The following is a 16,039-nucleotide window of genomic DNA, read 5'->3' as shown; positions in this document are numbered from 1 at the left end:
TGTTGATTGTATTGATTTTGGTAACCTTGGTTTTGATTGTAAAAGGGTCTTTGATTTTTGTTTCTCATGGGTGGTGGGGTGTATGTTGTTTGAGGATTTTGAACATTTTGGCTTTTGTATGAGAGATTTGGATGGAATTTGGTGTTTTCATTGTAATAGTTGGAATAAGGGGTACCACTCTTGTATGCTTGGAAATGATTTACTTGTTTATTTGTTCCCCTACATTCACTTTGGTCATGTCCCAAAGTTCCACAATTCTCACATATCCCACTTGGGATTGATGAGGATGCCGTCATGGCATTAACATGATGCTTTGGTGATTTTGAGACTTCTTCAAGTCTAGCCATTGCTTTCTGAAACTTCAAGTTGATAGTATTGATATGGGAGCTAAGTTGAGCACCTAATTGAGTAACGGCGTCCACTTCGTGCTTTCCTCCTTTAGTAGCCTTGCGAGGCCTACTATATTGTGAGTTATGGATTGCCATCTCTTCAATTTTGCTCCAAGTTTGGTTGTCATCAACCTCGGTGAACATCCCATTCGATCCCATGTTGAGAATGTTCCTTGAATCTTTATATAGACCCTTCCAAAATTGTTGTACCAAGAACCACTCGCTAAGTCCATGATGAGGACATGAGCGACAAATTCCCTTGAACCGCTCCCAAGCTTCATACAAAGATTCTTCATCCCTTTGCTTAAAACCCGTAATTTGAGCTCTTAGCATGTTAGTCTTTTCCGGTGGATAGAACTTTTTGTAGAAAGCTAGAGCCAACTTCTTCCAAGAATCAATCCGAGAGTGGCCTTATCAAGGCCCTTCAACCATTGTTTCGCGGTGCCAATTAGAGAAAAAGGAAATAAGACCCATCGAATTTGGTCTTGAGTTACACCGGTTTGAGAAATCGCATCACAATAGTCACAAAAAGCCTCCATATGAGAATGAGGGTCTTCACTAGGCATGCCCCCAAATTGGCTCCTTTCGACTAATTGAATAAAGGCGGATTTGGCAATAAAATTTCCGGTTAGATGTTGTGGTGTGGGAGTACCATTGGGTAGGTTCTCCTCGGTGGGTACGGAATGTGATGAAAATTTAGGCATTGTGGGTTGATTTTGTGGTTGATTTTGTGTTGGGTTCTCCTCACCTTCTCTTGCAAAAGGGTTGATGAACTCAATAGTTAGTTGAATATCTACAACCTCACTAATACCTCTCAAATTCCTCCTAGCAAGTCTTCTATTGGTTGTCAAAGTTCTTTCAATTTCACGATCAAAAGGTAACAAATCACCTTGTGACCTTCTAGACATGCAAAATATCAAACAACTCGAAAACAATTAGAAAAAACCTTGAGGAGTTTTACTTCCCCAAGGCAAAGAAAGACACAACTAATAACAATATAAGAAAATCTAAATCAAGCTAACACCGTCCCCGGCAACGGCGCCATTTTGATTGGGGATGTCAATTAAAGAGTTGGTCGTCACACATCCAATCAAACACAATTTATAACTTCACAAACAACTCTACAATTAGTAAAGAGGCAAGTAAAGGTCGGATCCCAAGGGACGGGAATTGAGATGAGATTTCTATTGCAACTAGTGGTGTCTTAGGGATGTCACAATTTGGGTTGATGTAGAAGGTCACTAAACTAAATAGCAATGAAAGTAAACAAGCAAGATGAATTAAAAGGGTTGTAAACAATTGATAAAAAGCACTAGGGTGTCATGGGGTCATAGGGGAATCATGGGAATTGATCATACAAACATGTTCTCAAATTATAAGCAAGCAATTATTGTTGTGATGGATTGAGTTGGGTTATATCTTACAATCCTAGGAAAGTTTGGGTCCCGGAGCCGAATCGATTAGATTGTACAACACCTACAAGTCGACTTAGTCTTCCCTACTCAACAACATGCATGGTCTAATGAGACTCTAGTTGGTTTATGTCTTACAAGTCTCATTGAAAAGATAGGTGATGGGTAAAAAATGCAAGGATTCATAGGCTCGCATTTCATCAAACATAACATGTGCATGAGCCGAGATCAAAACAAGCAAGCAAATAAACCATGAAAGCATATTAATTTAAGCATGAATCATTCCCCATGTTGGTTTCCCCTAATTACCCATTAACCCTAGCTAGGTGACTACTCACTCATTATCATGTTGATCATGCTAGCAAGGTTGTCAATCATACCAACAAAGTAAAACATGATGAATAAATGAAAGTAATTAGTAATAATTAAAAAGGGATTAATAGAATTATACCTACTAATGATCCAATAATAAAGCAAAGATAAAAGAAGTACTTGATGCTTGATTGAGAGGTTGTCAATCTCCCAATAATAACCCAAATAATCTTCAATTACCCAAAATAAAGGATGAACAAAAGAGAGATTAAGGAAATAAAACTTGTATTAGAACTTGATTAATTGTTGATTACTAAACTAAAGAGAGATTTGATTGATATTAACTACACTAAGAATTGCTAAGAAGAACATGCTCTTCTAATTAGACTAATGGGGTATTTATAGTGGAAATTAGGTGGATGCATTAGGGTTAACTAAGGGCTAAACTAGTAATTACAATTTTTAGATTGAGCAGGGAGACGCCGGTATTTTTCGAAGGAAGGGCTTCTTTCACGGAGGCTTGAAGGAACGAAATTGTGCTGGACTGGAATCCGTGCGTCTTAGGGTCGGGACGGGCGGATTCGTGAGGCTCTGCCCGGGCGTCTTCAAGGGAATCCGGGCGTCTTCTGGGCTTGCTGTCCGGGCGTCTTTGAAGGAAGACGCACGGATTGTGCTGTGGAGGACGAGCGTCTTCCAGTCAATCCGCACAGATTGCTGGACAGCTACATTTCTTTCTTCTTTTCTTCCTTTCCTTCATAAAATCCTTGGGGATTTCCTCAGGGATGCAAGGATCCTTTCTCGTCATTGCCCAACTACTATAATATGTAAAAAGGCCTTCTAATCTTGTCTCTCCTTGATGCTTGGTCATTGAATTCAATCAATTTAGTCTCGTTTTGCCATGAAAATGCAAGATTCTTACTCCTTTCCTACCAAGGGATCAAAATCTCAAAGAATATGCAAAACAAAGAACTAAATACAATAAATGACCCAAATATGCACTAAAAAGCATGGGAACAAGGCTAATTCGGGGGCTAAATATGCGCTAATTATGGTCACATCACCGGTTCATCAAGGACTTCTCAAAATTTGCTAAACCACTTACACAGTTGCTACTTAAGGATGCCCCTTTTGTGTTTACTAATGAGTGTCTTTCTGCTTTTCACAAGTTAAAGCAGGCTTTAGTCTCTGCGCCGATCATACAGCCTCCCGATTGGGACTTGCCGTTTGAGATAATGTGTGATGCCAGTGACTATGCACTAGGAGCGGTGCTGGGCCAAAGGAAAGACAAAGCTTTGAACGCGATCTACTATGCGAGCCGAACTCTGGATGAGGCTCAAGTGAAGTACACTACCACTGAAAAAGTGCTGCTAGCTGTAGTTTATGCCTTAGAGAAGTTTCGTACTTATTTAATTGGGTCAGAAGTTACTGTTTTTACTGACCATGCAGCTTTGAGGCATCTTCTTGCTAATAAGGAGGCTAAACCACGACTATTGAGATGGATACTCCTTCTTCAGGAGTTCGATTTGCAGATCAAGGATAAGAAAGGAGCTGAGAACGTTGTAGCTGATCACTTGTCGCGACTGATGCGACAAGAAGGGGAAGATTCTTTACCTATTGATGACTCTTTCCCTGACGATACTTTAATTGCTCTTATATCGTCTATTGTTGACCAAGAACCTTGGTATGCAGATATAGCTAACTTCGTTGTCGGTGGCAAGTCGCCACCGACCTTTCTCATCGCCAGAGGAAGCGTTTTACGATTACGCTATGCGATTTCGGATGATCCTTATTTGTTTAAGGAATGTGCGGACGGTCTCTACAGACGGTGTATTCCGCAGTGGGAGGCCAAAGTAATCCTGGAAGGTTATCACTCCTCTTCCTATGGTGGTCACCACGGTCCATCGCGTCACCGTGGCTAAGGTACTTCACCTGGTTTTTTCCGCCCTCTTTGTTTGCTGATGATAAGTCTTTTGTTTCAGCTTGTGATGCTTGCCAACGATCAGGGAACATTTCAAAGAGACATGAGATGCCACAAAACGGCATCTTAGAGGTTGAGGTTTTCGATGTCTGTGGCATTGATTTCCAAGGACCGTTCCCGTCTAGTAAAGGTAACAGGTACATCTTAGTGGCTGTAGATTATGTGTCCAAATGGGTTGAGGCAATTGCTTCACCCCATTGTGATGCCAAGACCGTGATAAAAATGTTCAAAAAGGTCATATTTCCTCGATTTGGTGTCCCTAGGGTCGTCATTAGTGATGGGGGAATGCACTTGAAGGAAAAGAAACTAACTTCTATTCTGTCTAAAGTTGGTGTCCAACACCGGCGTGGTTTGGGGTATCATCCCCAAACTAGTGGTCAGGTTGAGGTCTCTAACCGTGAGTTGAAAGAGATCTTGTGCAGCAGGAGCCAAGGATCAGGGCAACACTGATCAGGCAGCCGGCAGTAATTCCAATCATACTACCCTGTCAACAACCCATGCCCTGCCTGCTTTGAGAAGTCTCAGGTATCAGCACAAGCTCAACCACCAGCTGCCACCCGGGCCAGCTGAAACATTGACTAACTAAGATCAGAAAAGTCCTAAGGAGCCAGGCCTAATTCACCCTGAAATCAAGAGAAAATCCAACTGAAAGTCAAGCTGCTGAAAGGGACATAAAGCATAAAGTAAATTGCCATTTCTGGCTAAACAAAGAAGGAGCTGTTGCTGAAAAACTTTTGCTTGTCTCTCCATATTTCATATACCACCTCAGAGCCAAAGTCAAGACCCCCACTGCACCCATTCGTCCTTACACTCCCATCCAAAGCAACACTGCAGCCTAGAAAGCAGCATGTCACTATCAGTGCAGGATTTCTGTTGTTTTCTTGCAGTTTCTTTTAAATCATTTTGTCATCATTATAAAATATTTCCAGTACTTTAATCATGTCCTAAGAACGAATCCTGGCCCTTGGATGAGATTACTAGGTTAAACTTTGTACCAGATCTCCAAGAGGAAGGCCTATATAAGGACCTCTCCTCCAACTGCATTGAGGCAGCTTTTGATGAATATTAAACCTGAGTTTTCTCTCAATTTTAAATCTCTATAACTTGTGCTTAGTCTGTAGTTAAGAGTCAGGCCTGTTAACATCTTGTGCTTAGACTGTAGATGTTGAACAAAGTCTGTTGGTAAGGTTCATTCAATCCTGTGCTCAGACTGTGGGTTGTGTGGTCTTGCTGTTAACTTGAGTTGGTTATTATCTGTGCTAGGCTGTGATAATTTCCCTGTCAAGTTGTCCAAATTGTTAGCTTGTTTCCCTGTGAGTATTCTGTGGGATTTAAGTTGATAATTATATCCTTTGGTTCCCTCTCAGTCATCAAATAACAATCCAGTGTCAAGCAGTCTGACTATTCCTGTCAGCCTGTCTTATTTATTCAACTAAAAATACTTAGAGTGTCTCAAAATTCCTGGAATTTTACTCAGTGTTAGTTTAATCAATTAACTAGCTCGTCACCAAATTTCATGATTTTAGTAGACCATTGGGTATTTTTAATTATATTCTTAAGTCTGTTGCATTCCTGAACAATTCAGGAAACTCTTGTCTAGGCAAAGATTGAGTCTTTTGTGTCAGGCCTGGGGTTTGACACTGCAAATTGGTAATCAGAGCAAGGTTTAACACAATTCCACATTTGTGTTAGTCTTGGGTTGAGAGAAACTGTGAGTTCATTATCCCTACCTACAACAAAAACACAAAAAAACAACCATGAGTGAAGAGAGACTTGCTGGTATTGAGACCAGAATAGAAACCCTTGCAGGAAATGTGGACACACTACTCAATGCTGTTCATGTAGTGATGGAGAGGTTTCCAAACCATGATCCCAGGAGACAGCCACCTCCAAGAGGAAGAGGTAGAGGCAGAGGCTTCTTTATGGGAGCAGGGAGAGGACAACCACCACCTGGGTATGAGTCAGATTCCGAGGAGAACATCAGAACACAAGAGGAGGTTCCTGAGCACACAGACAAGCATTTAAAGGTAGAAATCCCTGAATTTTATGGTAGCCTAAATCCTGATGATTTGTTAGAATGGATTAGGGATGTTGAGAAAATTTTTGAGTATAAAGGTTACACTGATGTTAAGGCCTTTAAAGTTGCTGTCTTGAAACTAAAGGGATATGCTTCTCTTTGGTATGATAACCTGAAACACCAAAGGATTAGGGAAGGAAAAGAACCACTTAGGTCTTGGTCTAAGCTTAAGAAAAAGATGTTGAGTAAATTTGTCACTAAGGATTACACTCAAGATCTGTTTATTAAACTGTCCAAACTTAGGCAAGATGAGAGACCAGTTGAGACCTACCTGAGGGAGTTTGAACAGTTGACCTTGCAATGTGAGATTAATGAAAAACCTGAGAAAAGGATTGCTAGGTTTCTGGAGGGTCTTGATAAGAATATTGCTACAAAGGTTAGGATGCAACCCCTGTGGTCTTATGATGATGTGGTTAACCTGTCTTTAAGAGTTGAAAAAATGGGAAAGGCTAAGCCTGCAGTGCCTAAAACTACCACTAGACCTTCATTCAGGCCTTTTACTGGTGTCAGGATTGGTAGTACACCCAAACCAGCTGCACCACCTACACTAGACAAAGGGAAAGCCCCCATGAACCAGAAAACCAACCCACCAGTGACTGAGGGAAAGATCAAGTGCTTTCAATGTCAGGGATATGGCCACTTCAGGAAGGATTGTCCTTCTAAGAGGGCACTGACATCAATGGAAGTAGAAGAGTGGGAAAGGGAAGGATTGGTTGAGTATGAGGAGGATGAGAGCCTAGTGTTGGAGGAAATGGAAGCTGAGGAGGAATCAGGCCAAGATCAGGTTGTAGCTCACCCCCACACAGGCACACTTGGTCTTATGGAGAGTTATGCATTCACAACAAGCACCCTTAGAAGCTGACTAGAGATCCCTGATCTTCAGGAGTAGATGCACAGTTCAGGGAAGGGTTTGTAACTTGATCATAGATGGAGGGAGCTGTACTAATGTGGCCTCCATCACCATGGTCAACAAGCTAAATCTGGTGACCCAGGATCACCCAAATCCTTACAAACTCAGATGGTTAAACAAGGGAGCAGAGGTTAAGGTTGACAAACAATGCCTGGTCCTATTCTCTATTGGAAAGGTATACAAGGATGAGGTACTGTGTGATGTTGTGCCCATGGATGCTTGCCACCTGCTGTTAGGGAGGCCATGGGAATTTGACAGGAATACAACTCATCAGGGAAAGGAGAATGTTTATAGCTTCAAGCATGAAGGTAAGAAGGTCACCCTGACCCCCTTACCACCAAATCAAAGAAACTATGGGAGCCCAAACATGCCAGAAGAGATCAGTGTTGTACTGTTCTTATCTGAGGCTGCCATGATTCAGGAAATGAAACAAGAACAACCTGTGTTCATCCTACTGTCCAAGGAAGTGATTGAAAGAGAAGGTTCAGAGTTGCCTAAATTGAACCTTTGATCCATAAGTTCAGGGATGTCTTTCCAAAAGAACTACCTAGTGGACTGCCACCCTTGAGGGGAATTGAGTACCATATTGATCTTGTACCAGGTGCTGTACTGCCTAATAGACCTGCTTACAGGAGTGATCCAGCAGCCACCAAGGAGTTACAACACCAAATTGAGGAGCTTATGAGCAAGGGCTTTGTTAGGGAGTCTCTAAGTCTTTGTGCAGTCCCTGCATTTCTTGTTCCTAAGAAAGATGGAACATGGAGAATGTGTACTGACAGTAGAGCCATCAACAATATTACTGTCAAGTATAGATTCCCAATTCCAAGATTGGATGACATGCTTGATGAGCTGAGTGGTGCCAGAATTTTTTCCAAGATTGATCTCAGGCAAGGATACCATCAGGTGAGAATCAGGGAGGGAGATGAATTTAAGACTGCCTTCAAAACAAAGCATGGGTTATATGAGTGGCTTGTGATGCCATTTGGCCTCTCAAATGCACCCAGCATTTTCATGAGGTTGATGACTGAAGTGTTGAGGCCATGCTTAGGCCAATTTGCTGTAGTGTACTTTGATGACATACTGGTGTACAGCAGCAGCAGAGGAGAACATCTCAGGCATCTTGAAGTGATTTTTAAGATTCTCAGGGAGCAGAAACTGTTTGGCAAGTTGGAAAAGTGCACCTTCATGGTTGAAGAGGTGACCTTTCTAGGATACATTGTCTCTGGAAGGGGTATATCAGTAGACCAGAAGAAAATCTCAGCAATCCACTCCTGGCCAGTCCCTAAAACGATCACAGAAGTTAGGGGATTCCATGGATTGGCTTCCTTTTACAGAAGATTCATTAACAACTTCAGCTCAGTTGTAGCACCAATCACTGAGTGCATGAAGAAGGGAGAGTTTCAATGGACTGACAATGCTCAACAGTCCTTTGAAAGAATTAAGAAGTTGATGTGTGAAACCCCTATCTTGAAGCTGCCAGATTTTGATCAGCTGTTTGAAGTAGAATGTGATGCCAGTGGAGTTGGTATTGGAGCAATTTTAATTTAGGCTCAGAAACCAGTAGCCTATTTCAGTGAGAAGCTAAATGGAGCTAAACTGAAATACTCTACCTATGACAAAGAGTTTTATGCTATCATCAGAGCCCTGATGCACTGGAATCATTATCTGAAGCCCAAACCATTTGTGTTACATTCAGACCATGAGGCACTGAAATATATCAATGGTCAACACAAATTAAGCCACAGGCATGCTAAGTGGGCGGAGTTCTTGCAATCATTCACTTTTTCCAGCAAGTACAAGGAGGGAAAACAAAATGTGGTAGCAGATGCCTTGTCAAGGAGACACACCTTACTATCAGTCATGGGAAACAAGGTCCTTGGGTTTGAATTTATGAAAGAGATGTACAAGGAAGACCCTGATTTTTCTGAAGAATGGATAACTCAGACGGAAGGACAAAGGGTTCCAGGGAGCAGGTATCTCTTGCAGGAAGGGTTCTTATTCCAAGGCAACAAGCTGTGTGTGCCTAGAGGATATTACAGGGATCTACTAATAAGGGAAGTTCACTCAGGAGGCTTAGGAGGTCACTTTGGAGTCCAAAAGACCTTGGACATCCTTTAGGATCAGTTCTATTGGCCCAGGATGATGGGAGATGTCCAGATTATTCTCAGGAGGTGTTCAGTGTGTCAGCAGGCCAAAAGCTCGTTCCAGGCTGGTCCTTACACTCCTCTACCAGTGCCTGATAAGCCATGGGAAGATGTAAGCATGGATTTTGTTGTTGCCTTACCCAGGACTCAGAGGGGCAAGGATTCTGTGATGGTAGTTGTTGATAGGTTCAGCAAGATGGCTCATTTTGTGGCATGCAAGAAGACTGAGGATGCTGCCAGTATTGCTGAGCTCTATTTACAGGAAATTGTGAAGTTACATGGAGTGCCAAAAACCATAGTGTCTGACAGGGACACCAAGTTCATGAGTCATTTTTGGAAAACCCTATGGAGGCTTCTGAAAACAAGGCTGTTGTTCAGTACATCTCACCACCCTTAGACTGATGGACAAACTGAAGTCACCAACAAAACATTGGGCAGGATCCTGAGATGCATAGTCAACAAGTCCTTGAGGGATTGGGATTTGAAACTGTCACAAGCTGAATTTGCATTCAACAGGGCACCATCAGCTGCAACTGGTCATAGTCCCTTTTAAATAGTCTATGGGGTTAATCCACTCATGCCCTTAGATTTATCCAGTGTTCAAGAGAGGAGATGAACCTTGATGCTAAGGCCAGAGCTGAACAAATACTAAAACTTCATGAATCAGTCAAGAAACAAATTGAAAGAGCCAATGAAAGGTACAGGAAGCAGTCCAAGGTCCCTCAAAGGAAGAAGGAATTCATGCCAGGTGATCTGGTCTGGATTCATCTAAGGAAAGAAAGGTTCCCAGCCAGGAGAAAGAACAAGTTAATGCCAAGAGCTGATGGCCCATTTGAAATTGTTGAAAAGATTGGATCAAATGCCTACAAGGTGGATTTACCAGGTGATTATGGGGTACATGGTACTTTCAATGTGGGAGATCTCAGTCCTTACTATGATTCGGATGATGAGGAGGCTACGAGGCTTGAGGACAAGCCCTGTTCAACCAGGGAGGCTGCAGCGGAGCCGGGGATCGGGCAACACTGATCGGGCAAAGACGTAATTCCAATCATATTACCCTGTCAACAACCCCTGCCCTGCCTGCTTTAGGAAGTCTCAGGTATCAGCACAAGCTCAACCACCAGCTGCCACCCTGGCCAGCTGAAACATTGACTAACTAAGATCAGAAAAGTCCTTAGGAGCCAGGCCTAATTCACCCTGCAATCAAGAGAAAATCCAACTGAAAGTCAAGCTGCTGAAAGGGACATAAAGCATAAAGTAAATTGCCATTTCGGCTAAACAAAGAAGGAGTCTGTTCTTTGAAAAACTTTTGCTTGTCTCTCCATATTTTATATACCACCTCGAGCCAAAGTCAAGACCCCCACCGCACCCATTCGTCCTTACACTCCCAAATAAAGCAACACTGCAGGCCTAGAAAGCGGCATGTCACTATCGGTCACAGGATTTCATTGTTTTCTTGCAGTTTCTTTTAAATCATTTTGTCATCATTGTAAAATATTTCCAGTACTTTAATCATGTCCTAAGAACGAATCCTGGCCCTTGGATGAGATTACTAGGTTAAACTTTGTACCAGATCTCCAAGAGGAAGGCCTATATAAGGACCTCTCCTCCAACTGCATTGAGGCAGCTTTTGATGAATATTAAACCTGAGTTTTCTCTCAATTTTAAATCTCTATAACTTGTGCTTAGTCTGTAGTTAAGAGTCAGGCCTGTTAACATCTTGTGCTTAGATTGTAGATGTTGAACAAAGTCTGTTGGTAAGGTTCATTCAATCCTGTGCTCAGACTGTGGGTTGTGTGATCTTGCTGTTAACTTGAGTTGGTAATTATCTGTGTTAGGCTGTGATAATTTCCATGTTAAGTTGTCCAAATTGTTAGCTTGCTTCCCTGTGAGTATTCTGTGGGATTTAAGTTGATAATTATATCCTTTGGTTCCCTCTCAGTCATCAAATAACAATCCAGTGTCAAGCAGTCTGACTCTTCCTGTCAGCCTGTCTTATTTATTCAACTAAAAATACTTAGAGTGTCATAAAATTCCTAGAATTTTACTCAGAGTTAGTTTAATCAATTAACTAGCTCGTCACCAAATTTCATGATTTTAGTAGACCATTGGGTATTTTTAATTATATTCTTAAGTCTGTTGCATTCCTGAACAATTCAGGAAACTCTTGTCTACGCAAAGATTGAGTATTTTGTGTCAGGCCTGGGGTTTGACACTGCATCTTGTCTAAGGTAGTTTCTAAATCACGGAAGGATTGGAGTCTTAAGTTAGAGGACACATTATGGGCTTACAGAACTGCCTTTAAGACACCAATTGGTGCATCACCTTATAGGTTAGTTTATGGGAAATCATGTCACTTACCTGTTGAATTGGAATGTAAGGCTTGGTGGGCAATTTGTGAGCTTAACTTTGATTCTAAGTTGTGTGGTCAGAATCGTCTTTTGCAGCTAGATGAGTTGGAAGAGTTTAGGCTTAATGCCTATGATAGCTCGCGCATTTACAAAGAAAAGACGAAGAGATGGCATGACAAGAGAATTCTACCTCGGGAGTTCCATGTTGGGCAAAAGGTGCTGCTGTTTAATGCCCGTTTGAGATTGTTTCCTGGCAATCTGAAGTCCAGGTGGAGTGGTCCTTATACGGTGACAGCTGTTACCAAATTTGGTTCCGTGGAGCTCGAAGATTCCGAAGGTCATAGGTTCAAGGTGAATGGCCAATATGTGAAGCATTACCACGAGGCGAATGAAGCAGACAACCGTGTTGAAGTTTTGTACTTTGACGAGCTAGATGTGCCAGTTAATTGATGCCAGAAGGAAGGTCGTGCGGGACCTCATAAACCAGCGCTCTCCGGGAGGCAGCCCGGACTGTTTTATTGTACTCTTGTTGAACTTTTTATTTTTCTTTAGCTTTATGTTGGACTTTAGACGCTGTTATACGAACTCTTTATGCTTCTCTTGCTTTGAAATGCGTGTTTTGCAGGTTACTTCACTCGATCGAGTAGTTTTCTGCTCGATCGAGCACTTTTTGGGGTAATTTTCACTCGATCGAGTGATACTCTTACTCGATCGACCAAAGCAGAAATCGCATCTACTCGATCGACTGGTTTTCTACTCGATCGAGTCCACCCATATTCCAGTTTACTCGATCGAGCTGTTCCAAGTTGCTCGATCGAGCAGTTTCGTCTTCCAGCGGCTGTTTTACGTCTATTGAGCTACTGCTTGACTTTCTTTGACCTCCCATGTTCATGGTCGGTTTGGGGAGGTACCTCTTTATGACGTTTTGTAAGTTTTCTGACTCCACTTCTCCTTCCATCTTTAGTTTGCATTTCTTTCCCTATTTTTGGTACAATGAGGGCATTGTACGGTTTGGTTTGGGGAGGTATGCATCCATTTCTATGTCTGTCTGCATGTTTTCTTGCATTTTCGCTTGCACGTTTAATTATTTTCGCATACATTGTTGTTTTAATTAATTCAAAAAAATCATAAAATTCAAAAATTTAGAAAAATTTCAAAAATTCAAAAAAATTCACGTTTAATTTGAGTCGGAACGTTTGAACCTTGACGCTACTTTGAATCCTTACTTGAGCCTTGCATATTCTTGACATTTAGTTGGCATGATTATGTGCATAATCTACGAGTTTTTGTTTCTCTCTTATCTGAACGAATAGACTTGATTCATTATGTCGGCAAGCTACATTACATTCTGAGGTTAGAGATTATTAAACTGGTGACATTCATGACCAGTTTTATTTAGGATGTGAGTAGTACTCTCTTTAAGGCATGTAACATCAATTTGCATAAGCATGAGTCTAGTCTTCTTAATACCTGTATGTATTCGGTCTGTGGATGGAGACACATGTTAGGAGAGGCAGTTCCCTTTATTTCATTCTACCCATGAGCCCCACATAGCCAAATTGCCTTTTGTCCTATTAGCTACTTTCTATAATACTTCCTACCCTAGCCGAGCTAGTGACGAGTAGCTGTTGGAATGTTTTATTGCAATATGGTTATTTTGTCTGATTTTCAGAAGATGGTGGAAGAATTGAAGGGAATGAAAGAAAAGAATTGTTGAAAAAAAAAAGAAAAAAAAAGGGAAACGAAAAAAAAAAACGAAAAGAAAGAAAGAAAAAAAAAAGAAAAAAAATAAGTCAAATGAAAAGAACGAGAAATTGTATGAATAATTTTCACTCCCATGCCTTACTTATATCTTATGGGGAGTTAACGAGTTCTTGGTGTTTTGTGAGTTTAGTGCATGGTTTTTGCACCGTTTCATCTTGTTATATTGAGTACGAAGTTGGGATGCAGTTGTATTTGGAGTCGTTGTTGCTAGCCTGGCTATTAACCCCACATATCCAAATTCATCTTAGCCCCTTTTTACCCAATACCTCACTTACCCAAATGTAAGTCCTCGGCATGTGTCTTGGTCATTAGTATGGTTGGAATGCATATGTACGGTTATAGAGACTTTATTCATGTTAACTGCATGCATGCTCTTATAGGTCGAGTTAGGTGAGTGTCCTTACTTCTTTCTATCTTTCACATATATACTCACATTGTGCCTAATATTGAGTGATGAGCGACCCGTGAGAGTCCGATATCTTTTGAGTCTTGCAAGGTCAACGGTTCAGTAAGTTTGAAACATTGATTTAACTCGTTTGCACTTCTCATTTGCCACTTTGTCATTTTGTTGCATTAAATTGGTTTTAGTGGGTGATTTGTAGCTGATGCGTTGGTCCCGGTCCACTGTTATTTCTTAGTTGCATTCATATTTGCTTGGGGACAAGCAAAGGTTTGGTTTGGGGAGATTTGATGCGTGTCTTTTATATAAGATTTTTACCTCATTTTTACACGCATTTCTGTACTTTTTATGTAGCATCTAGCTACAAATACCCCCGAATATTCTACTTTGGTTCGTTTTATGTAATTTGCAGGAATTGACCAAAGAGGAGCTAAACCGAGCCTTAATCCGTCCCATTTGCATGCATTTATGGAGAATGAGGAGCCGGAGTTTGGAAATCTAACACTTGGAAGACGCGTGAGCTGGATTCGGGAAGTGTTTCAAGGTCTAACGTGCTCAAACAGCTCGATCGAGTAGATTTTATGCTCGATCGAATGCTTTATATACCTAAGGATGCTCGATCGACCATTTCGAGTTTACACAAGAGGAGACAAAGCAGAAGTGCTCGATCGAGTGGTTTATTTCCACTCGATCGAGTGGTTTTGTGTTAGTTTACTCGATCGAGTGGTTTATTTCCACTCGATCGAGTAGTTTGTCCTGCTTTAGTTTATTTTCCGCCTAATTATCTTATGGGCTTTTGTAATTAGTCCATAGATTAGGTTAGAGTGTGTTTTTTTCGTATAAGACTGAGGAGTGAACAACGTAACTGCTCTCTTCCTCTCTTCTCGTCGATCTCGTTCACTTTTACTCTATACTTTGCTACTGTTCATTGGATTTGTTCTTCTTTTACACTCTTGCTACTCAGATTAGGATTTTTATTGGTACTATTATTCTTCTTTAATCTTTTAATCCTTTTTATTGCTTTAATTCCTTCTCTCTTTTATTGTTATCATTATTGCTTTAATTCGATCTTTATTAGTTCTATTATTATGTTTAGTTCCAATTATCTATTTGTTGTTATTGTTAATTCGATGATGATGAGTACCTAATTTCCCTCTGCTAAGACTAAAGGGGATCCATAATTATGAAGGGATAGTAATCGATTTATTGGGTTAATGCTGGTATAATCTTCGTTGTTAATTGCTACATTTATCTGTATCTGTTTAATTGAGTCGACGCAATTAGACATTTATATCTTAGTGACCCTTGACCTGGACTGAAAGGTTGGAAAAGGCGAGACTAGTAGCGAACAATAGGGTATTGTAGTTAGGGCGAAAGCTAAGCTATTTACGCTTTAGGGCGAATTGAGACCGAAAGGAGATATTCACTGCTCCTTAGATTGTATTTGCATTGACCTGAGACCTAGATTACTTGACCGGATGATTATGGTGAACCGTCTGTCTTAGCTGTTTTTCTCTCCTTGGTCGATCTTTTTTCTCTTATTTTCTCTTCCTTACCTTCTTATTAGTTTAGAATATCACAATTAAAAACCCCCCAATTTGGTTACCTTGACGAACTTAGATTAAGCTGACAATTTCCTACCTCTTTGTGGATTCGACCCTACTTCCCTAGCTATATTAGTTAGAGCCAGTTGGTATTTTTGACAGGTACGCGATAGACGTGTCAAAGATGATGCAAGACTCAAATTGGTAACCCAAGATTAAACCTTAAATTCTCAAATGATGAACGCAAACAGTTATCGAGTACTCTTGAAACCATTAGATTGTTAATGGTATATGCGTATCTTGTATTCAAAGCAAGATGTCTCGTGCCTTTTGGTTAAAAGGAGATCGAGGTTGTAAATCATTGATCCATAATAGGTTGATCATTTTCTTTTACCAACGATTTAAGTTGGTGCTAATGTGTTCACTTAATAAGGTAAATAGAGAAATCTTTGAAGAAATTCAAAGAGTTCAAAGAAAAGCACGATTTAGTCGTGATGGGATTATCAAAGTGAAGACTTTGATATAAGCCAAAGGAAATGTGATTTAGAATCACAAGTTAATCTCTCTTAGCACGCATTATGGAAAAATGTGTGGATGGATAAGAAATCAAACGCTATTCGATATGGTTTGGACTTCGATCAAGTTACTTTGAGTTACTTGATCCTTTTGGGGATTTTATCATTTTGTCTAAATTATTTTTCCACTAAATCTAAAACGAATCATATGAGATATGAAATGGTAGAGTACCATATTTGTAA

The 16,039-nt window shown here is 40.8% G+C and overlaps 1 non-coding gene across 1 annotated transcript; it reads left to right on the top strand.

The window, feature by feature from the left end:
* Nucleotides 1–615: 615 nt before the first annotated feature.
* On the top strand, nucleotides 616–722 carry LOC141654168 (small nucleolar RNA R71). Its single transcript, XR_012547734.1, has one exon. It is a non-coding gene; the product is annotated as a small nucleolar RNA R71 (small nucleolar RNA).
* The last annotated feature ends 15,317 nt before the right edge of the window (nucleotides 723–16,039 follow it).

The sequence above is a fragment of the Silene latifolia genome, chromosome 4 (assembly GCF_048544455.1).
Source record: "Silene latifolia isolate original U9 population chromosome 4, ASM4854445v1, whole genome shotgun sequence".
In the NCBI taxonomy this organism is placed as follows: domain Eukaryota; kingdom Viridiplantae; phylum Streptophyta; class Magnoliopsida; order Caryophyllales; family Caryophyllaceae; genus Silene; species Silene latifolia.
Note: the sequence above shows the minus strand (reverse complement) of the source record. Positions and strands in the feature narration are given on the sequence as shown.